Source organism: Rhinopithecus roxellana, chromosome 16 (assembly GCF_007565055.1).
Source record: "Rhinopithecus roxellana isolate Shanxi Qingling chromosome 16, ASM756505v1, whole genome shotgun sequence".
Taxonomy (NCBI): domain Eukaryota; kingdom Metazoa; phylum Chordata; class Mammalia; order Primates; family Cercopithecidae; genus Rhinopithecus; species Rhinopithecus roxellana.
The window spans coordinates 42,389,675-42,395,852 of record NC_044564.1 but is presented as its reverse complement, the minus strand read 5'-3'; the positions used below and the strand labels follow the sequence as shown (position 1 = coordinate 42,395,852).

Genomic DNA, 6,178 nt, shown 5'->3' with positions numbered 1-6,178 from the left:
GGCCGAGGCTGGAGACTGCTTGAGGCCAGGAGTTTGAGACCAATCTGAGGAACATAATGAGACACCATCTCTACAGATTTTTATTTAAGTAGCCAGATATGATGGTGTGCAACTGTAATCCCAGCTACCCAGGAGTAAGAGGTGGGAGGATCACTTGAGCCCAGGAGGTGGAGGCTGCAATGAGCCATGATTGTGCCACTTCACTCCAGCCTGGGCAACAGAAAAAGACCCTGTCTTTTTTTTTTTTTTTTTTAAAGAGGATATATGGATATACAGTTAAAGAGATAACCAGGCAGAGAAAAAGAAGAATCAAGAACCCCAAAACTTTTTCTCTAAGCAACTTTAAGAATCAGGTTACCATTTTAATAAGGACCTTATGTAAGCAAAAATGAACCAAGTGTTAAAATATTTTGGGCACTATTTTTCTCAATTTAATTTTAAATTCAATTTTATACTGATAGGGAAAAATAGAGAAAAAGAAAATGGACATCATTGCACATGAAAATTCAATAATAGGTAATCCTCTTTAAAATAAATATGAATGATTTTTTAAAACGGGAGAATAAGGTTTTATGTAAGTTATTTTGTACACAACTGATAATTACTGATAATTTTTTTTTTGAGATGGCTTCTTTGTCACCTAGGCTGGAGTGCAGTGGCATGACCTCGGCTCACTACAACCTCTGCCTCTCAGGTTCAATCAATTCTCCTGGCTCAGCCTTCTAAGTTTCTGGGACTATAGGAGCCTGCCACCATGCCCAGCTAATTTTTTTTTTTTTTTTTTTTTTTTTTTTTTTGTATTTTTAGTAGAGACAGGGTTTCAACATGTTGGCCAGGCTGGTCTTGAACTCCTGACCTCAGGTGATCCGCCCGCCTTGGCCTCCCAAAGTGCTGGGATCACAAGTGTGAGCTGCTGCACCCAGCTTACCCTTTTTCTAATCTTTAATTTTTGTTTTGTCAAGATGGAATCTTGCTATGTTGCCCAAGCTGGTCTTGAATTCCTGGGCTCAAGCAATCCTCCCACTGAAGCCTCCTAAAGTGCTAGGATTACATGCCCAGTACAATTACACTTTTAAATATACAAGTTTTCTTTTTAAAAAATGTTTACCTAATTTGCATACAAATGTTCCGATAATCTATTACATACATCTTTAAAAAAAACTGTAATACTATGTATTTATTTTAGAACATCTGTTAATGAGTAATATGGTTTGATTTTGTGTCCCACCTAAATTTCATGTCGAACTGTAATCCCCACACATTGGAGAAGAGTCCTGGTAAGAGGTGACTGAATCATGGGGGCAGATTTCCTCCTTGCTGTTCTCATGATAGTGAATGAGTTCTCATGAGACCTGGTTGTTTTAAAAATGTGTAACCTTTCCCCTTTTCGCTCTCTCATCTTCCTGCTCCAACCATGTAAGATGTGCTGGCTTCCCCTTCACCTTCTGTCATGATTGTAAGCTTCCTGAGGCCTCCCGGCCATGTCTCCTGTACAGCCTGCAGAACTGTGAGTCAATTAAGCCTCTTTTCTTTATAAATTACCCAGTCTCAGGGAGTTCTTTATAGTAGTGTGAGAATGGATTAACACAATGAGCAATAACACAACAGCTTAAATCAACATATTAAAAAGTCAAAAAAGAAAGATCATCTTAACAGATTTCAAAAAAGCTTCTGATAAAAATTCAACACCAGAGAACTTCTGCTTTCAGCAACATGCAATAAACATATTTCTCTCACAAAGTAGAATTAAAAACTTTGGAATATATACTTTTATATATATATATAATTTTTTTTTGAGACCGAGTCTCTCTCTGTCACCCAGGCTGGAGTTCAATGGCGCGATCTCAGCTCACTGCAAACTCTGCCTCCCAGGTTCAAGCAATTCTCCTGCCTCAGCCTCCCAAGTAGCTGGGATTATAGGCGCCTTTCCACCATGCTAGGCTAATTTTTGTATTTTTAGTAGAGACAGGGTTTTACCATGTCGGCCAGGCTTGTCTCAAACTCCTAACCTCAGGGGATCCACCCACCTTGGCCTCCCAAAGTGTTGGAATAACAGGCGTGAGCCACCACACCTGGCCTGGGACATTATGTATTAAATGAACATAAGAAGACTCTGAAAGGTGGAGAGAAGAATCCAGACTGGCTAAGGATCTTGGGATCCAAGTAATGATGTGGTGGTAAGTTTCCTGGGTTTTGTTTTTACTTCATACATCCCAGACTTAGAGCTGAAGGAAACAGTAACCTCAAAACACCAATAGGCACAGACAAGAAAAAAAAAAAACCATGAAATTTTGCTCTCTGTAACCAAAGGAACAAGAAAGGGACAGCACAGCAAAACAAAAAACTTTTAGCCAATAACCTACTTGCTCTACTCTGACCAAGCACCAAAGAAAAGACTGTGACCTATTCTTGTCCCAACTAGTGAAGACTGTGTGGGAAGCCTAGATTTCCAGCCATCAGAGGCTGTACCAAGGGAGCTCAACACCATGCCACACCATGATGGTATCAGAGAAGGCAAATAGGGAACTGGGACTTTCACCCCATTGCTGGTAATAAGACCTTCCCCACACCTCTACCACGTCAGTGAAAACCAAATGGGGAACCTGGACTTGCACCTCTGCATGGCAACAATAAGAAGCCTTTTCCTTCCCCAGTGTGGTGGTGTCAGAAGACAGTAGTGAAGAGTCAGGGCTTTCCACAGTTGTGTCAGTGGAATTCTTCTAGAATTCCCACTCTCAGTGGTAACAAGAACCTGTTACAATTCAGGTATCAACAAAGGTTGACTGGGAGAACTGGACTTCTACCTCCACTTGTCAATAATGAGGCAATATGCCCCTCCAGTATACCAGAGTAATGTCAAAGAAAGCCAGATAAAATAGTTTAAATAAGACCCAGAGTCTCATAGCATAGTATGAAAATGTCTAGGTTTCAAATGAAAATCACTCATAATACCAAGAACCAGGAAGAGCTCAACCTGTTTGAAAAAAGACAGTGCTCTCTTCGGCAGCACATACACTAAAATTGGAACAATACAGAGATGATTAGCATGGCTCCTGCACAAGGATGACATGCAAATTCTAAAGCATTTCATCTTTTGTAATGCTGTCCAAGGAAATCATCCCCAGGACACATAATCATCAGGTTCTCCACAGTCAAAATGAAAGAAAAAATGTTAAAAACAGCTAGAGAGAAAGGTCAGGTCACCTACAAAGGGAAGCCCATCAGACGTAATAGCAGACTTCTCAGCTGAAACCATAAAACCCAGAAGAGACTGGGGGCCAATATTCAACATTCTTAAAGAAAAGAAATTCCAACCCAGAATTTTATATCTGGCCAAACCAAGCTTCATAAGCAAAGGAGAAATAAGATCCTTTTCAGACAAACAAGTGCCTTACAAGAGCTCCTGAAGGAAGCGCTAAATATAGAAAAGAAAGACCATTACCAGCAACTACAAAAACACATTGAAGTACACAGACCAGTGACAATATAAAGCAACCACATAAACAAGTCTGCATAATACCAGCTAACATCATGATGACAGGATCAAATCCACACATATCAATACTAACCTTAAATGTAAATGGGACCAGGCGTGGTAGCTCATGCTGGTCATCCCAACACTTTGGGAGGCCAAGGGAGGCCTGGCTCACTTGAGGCCAGGAGTTTGAGAGCAGCCTGGCCAACATAGCAAAACCTCATTTCTACTAAAAATACAAAAATTAGCTGGGCATTGTGGCAGGTGCCTGTAATCCCAGTACTCGGGAGGCTGAGGCAGGAGAATAACTTGAACCTAAAAGGCAGAGGTTGCAGTGAGCTGAGATGGTGCCATGACACTCCAGCATGGGTGACACAGCAAGGCTCCATCTCAAAAAATAAATAAATGTAAAGGGGCTACATGCCCCAATTAAAAGACATGGAGTGGCAAGCTGGATAAGGAACCAAGACCCATTGATATACTGTCTTCAAAAGACCCATCTCACATGCAGCGACACACATAGGCTCAAAATAAAGGGATGAAGAAAAACCTACCAAGAAGATGGAAAACAGAAAAAAGCTGTGGTTGCAATCCTAGTTTCTGACAAAGCAGACTTTAAACCACCAAAGATTAAAAAAAAGACAGAGAAAGGCATTATATAATGGGAAAGGGTTCAATTCAACAAGAAGATCTAACTATCCTAAATATATACACACCCAACACTGGAGCATACAGATTCATAAAGCAAGTTCTTAGAGACTTGCAAAGAGACTTAGACTCCCACACAATAATAGTGGGAGACTTTAACACCCCATTGACAACATTAGCAGGTCATTGAGATAGAAAATTAACAAAGATATTTGGGACCTGAACTCAGCTCTAGATCAAATGGACTTGATAGACAACTACAGAACTCTTCAACACAAAACAACAGAATATACATTCTTCCCATTGCCACATGGCATATACTCTAAAACCAATCACACAATTGTAAGTAAAACACTCCTCAGCAAATGCAAAATAACTGAAATTAGAACAGTCTCTAGGGTTATGGTGCAATCAAATTATAAATTAAGACTAAGAAATTCACTTAAAACCATACAATTACATGGAAATTGAATAACTACTCTTGAATGACTTTTGTGTAAATAGCAAAATTAAGGCGGAAATCAAGAAGTTCTTTGAAACTAATGAGAACAAAGATACAACATACCAGAATCTCTGGGACACAGTTAAGGGAGTGTGAAGAGTGAATTTTATAGTCCTGAATGCCGACATCAAAAAGTTAGAAAGATCTCAAGTTAACAACCTAACATCACAACTGAAAGTACTAGAAAACCAAGGGAAAACCAATCCCAAAGCTATCAGGACGAGAAATAACCAAAAGCAATACTGAACTGAATGAGATTGAGACGTGAATAATCTTTCACAAGATCAATAAATCTAGGAGCTGGTTTTTTGAAAAAATTAGTAAAAATAGACTGCTAGCTAGACTAACAAAGAAGAAAAAAGAGAAGATTCAAATAAACACAATCAGAAACAATAAGGGAAATATTACCACTGACCCCACAAAAATACAAACAACCATCAGATAACACTATGAACAACTCTACTCTATGCATGTAAACTAGAAAATCTGGAAGAAATAGATAAATTCTTGGACAAATACACTCTCCCTAGAGTGAACCAGGAAGGAAATGAATCCCTGAACAGAACAATAATAAACTCTGAAATTTAGGGAGTAATAAATAGCCTTCCAACCAAAAAAAAGGCCAGGACCAGACTGGATTTACAGTTGAATTCTACCAGATGTACAAAGAGCTGGTATCATTTCTACTGAAACTGTCCCAGAAAATTAAGGAGGAGAGAGTCCTCCCTAACCCATTCTAAGAGGCCAGCATCATCCTGATACCAAAACCTGGCAGAGATACAATAAAAGAAAACTTTAGGCCAACATCCTTGATGAACATCAGTGCAAAAATCCTCAAAAAATACTGGCAAACTGAATCCAGCAGCACATCAAAAAATTTATCCACCACGATCAAGTAGGCTTTATCCCTAGGATGCAAGGTTGGTTCAACATATGCAAATCAATAAATGTGACTCATCACATAAATAGAACTAAAGACAAAACCCATACGATTATCTCAATAGATGCAGAAAAGGCTTTTGATAAAATTTAACTCCGTTCATGTTAAAAACTCTCAATAAACTAAGTATTGAAGGAACACACCTCAAAATAACAAGAGCCATATATGAGAAACCCACACTCAACATCACACTGAATGGGCAAACGCTGGAAGCATTCCTCTTGAAAACTGGCACAAGATAAGGATGCCTTCTTTCACCACTCCTATTCAACATACTATTGGAAGTCCTGGCCAGGGCAGTCAGGCAACAGAAAGAAATAAAGGGCATCCAAATAGGAATTTCTATCCCTGTTTGCAGATGACATGATCCTATATCTAGAAAACCCCTTAGTCTCAGCCCAAAAACTTAAGCTGACAAGCAACTTCAGCAGAGTCTCGAGATACAAAATCAATGTGCAAAAATCATTGCAATCCTGTACTCCAAAAACAGTCAAGCTGAGAGCCAAATCAGAAACAAACTCCCATTCTCATTTGGCACAAAAAGAATAAAATACCCAGGAATACAGCTAACCAGGGATATGAAAGATCTCAAGAAGGAGAACTACAAACCGCT

At 39.3% G+C, this 6,178-nt stretch overlaps 1 non-coding gene across 1 annotated transcript; it reads left to right on the top strand.

Moving 5' to 3' along the window:
- The first annotated feature begins 2,991 nt into the window (after positions 1-2,991).
- LOC115894137 lies at positions 2,992-3,098 on the top strand. The gene has a single exon (XR_004054172.1). It is a non-coding gene; the product is annotated as a U6 spliceosomal RNA (small nuclear RNA).
- Positions 3,099-6,178: the final 3,080 nt, after the last annotated feature.